Source organism: Aplysia californica, unplaced genomic scaffold, assembly GCF_000002075.1.
Source record: "Aplysia californica isolate F4 #8 unplaced genomic scaffold, AplCal3.0 scaffold00140, whole genome shotgun sequence".
Taxonomy (NCBI): domain Eukaryota; kingdom Metazoa; phylum Mollusca; class Gastropoda; order Aplysiida; family Aplysiidae; genus Aplysia; species Aplysia californica.
Window position 1 is genome coordinate 885,514 of NW_004797410.1, and position 2,285 is coordinate 887,798.

At 38.1% G+C, this 2,285-nt stretch overlaps 1 protein-coding gene across 2 annotated transcripts in view; it reads left to right on the forward strand.

Annotated features, from left to right (window-relative positions):
• LOC101854712 overlaps positions 1-2,285 on the forward strand; it is a 13,986-nt gene that overhangs the window by 7,327 nt on the left and 4,374 nt on the right. Inside the window, exon 1 of one of the 2 annotated variants that reach the window (XM_035969362.1) lies at positions 1,601-1,688. The exons of the other annotated variant lie outside the window; for it this stretch is intronic. The gene's annotated coding sequence lies outside the window, so the exon portion shown is untranslated. Of the gene's footprint in view, positions 1-1,600; positions 1,689-2,285 lie in introns of those variants that run through there. 2 annotated transcript variants of the gene reach the window in all.

The following is a 2,285-nucleotide window of genomic DNA, read 5'->3' on the forward strand; positions in this document are numbered from 1 at the left end:
CATCATCATCATCATCATCATCATCATCATCATCATCATCATCATCATCATTTTTTATCACCATTGTACCAGGTCTACCGGAGATTGACACAAAATTCCAAGGATTGCCTCTACATTTTTTTCTGTAGATTAAAAATAACATTAAACCCATACTGTATCTTACCACATCAATAAAAATCCACCAAAAGAGGACGGCCACAATTAAATATAATGTTCTTTTCGCTTTTATCGAGTTTTCCTATTATGCATATGCTAATATTGGAGACTTCCTCGCTTGCTTCATAATAAGTAAGTTAAAAGAAGCTTAAACTTTGGAACTGTTTCATCATTTTTTAGTCACACGTCACTTCGCATTCCCCTTTTCGCTGCCCAAAAAGATGATAGCTCATTAGCTCAGATGGCATCATGCTGGACTGCGGAGCGAATGGCCCTGGTTCGAATCCCCACTGGGGCGTTCTGAACTTTGGTTTATTTTATGGACATTTTAAGACTCCTCACCCAAATTGGCTCGGGTTTATCTGAGATAGACGGTAACTTCGGATTTCACAGCCCTTATGTAACCTTACAGCGTTTAAAAGGCAGCAAAACGTACTGACCAACTCTTGTAATAACCGGTGAAAAGATCAAAGTATTGAAACCGTATGCTTCTCTTCAACTTCAACTTACACTAAATCTCAGCGCACCCTTTGACCTCTTTCCCACTCCTGTAAGTAAAACCGAGATGTGTTCATCGCTTGACTGAACACAGAACGGGCCTGAAAAAGAACAGGTAGACATATTATATGCCATAAGAGGATGGTAAATGTTACCTATCCCATGTCCTTTTATTACGTGGGGAGTGCAAGACACAGGTCATAATTTTTGTATTGATTCGATACTGAACTGGTCATATTATGAAGCATGTTATGTCGATACCGAATCCTCTGAACACCTTGTAATTTTAGTAGAAGTAGCAATATTACAATTCATCAACTGCTGTAGTAGTAGTAGTAGTAGTAGTAGTAGTAGTAGTAGTAGTAGTAGTAGTAGTAGTAGTAGTAGTAGTAGTAGTGTCGCATTAGCAGTAGCAGTACACACACACATACACACACACACACACACACACACACACACTTATATGTATACACACAAAACAAAAACAACAACAAAAAGAGCGTATTATTCAGCCATATCGTTGAGAGCAGATACCGCTAAACTAACCAGTGTTATTGTGGAATAATGTTAACTGGCACTTGCCAATTTTTAAAAAAAATGTTATTTTGATAAAGCAAACAATAAAAGATAAAATGGTGATAAGATTTTCCGAGTGAAGAAGTTTTCTATCGAGTACCTCCGCCTGTCTGCTAGAATGTTACATCCCACTCAGTCTAGATGGTTAGCCCTAGCATCTCAATGCAGCCAGCCTCCTAAATGATCTAAAGTGAGTCAATAAGACCGTAAAAAAATACGATTAAAAATACAAGGAGTACGAGATACCAACAAGAGTAATCATATGAGAACTCCCAAGTACTGATACTTTACAAAGTACTCGTCGAGTTTTGCTGAGCGATACCTGCCTAGCACAATAAGTTCCCTTTCGTCCGTGTGTCGCTGTGACGAGGGAGGAAGAGAGGGCTTAGGGGGGTTTGACACACAGGAACAGAAATCTCACTGTGTAGAGAAAATACGCAGGTGGATAGCAGCTTCCCGTAAGTAGTCTAGAGATAGAAGTATTAATTTTCTGACTATCTTTAATTTTTGTTATTTAAATGCACTTAATTCACTTCCTTGTTTATTGTACACGCGCGCATGCCCGTATTTTTGCGTACGCTTATTATATACCTTTTTGTTTTTAAATTCTCTTTTATGTAGTGTAAGGCATTATACAGTCTGTCGGCAACGTTACCGATATTCATCCAGACTATTAATAGTGTAGTTAAATTTCTGTTGCTATTTAAAAATATCACCCACCTGGAATGTATTGCTTAGAAACTTTGTGGCCTTTTTGTCGATGTTTGATTTCTTTTAAAATGGATTCGTATAAAGTAACATATAAGAATAGCTGCTCTCGCTTTTCTTGTTCTCTTTTAGATTAAAAAGAGTATTTCCTTTTTTTGTTCTAGTATGTGAATGGGAAAAAGAAGGGAAAGGGGGGGGGGGGGTGATAAATCTCCATGGAGTATATTGGTCCACTTGAAACGAGCCCCATAAAAATCTAATAGACCCACGAACATACTCGATAAGAGATACATGTATACATATTGACCACCACTCCCCATCTCTCTCTCTCTCTCTCTCTCTCTCTC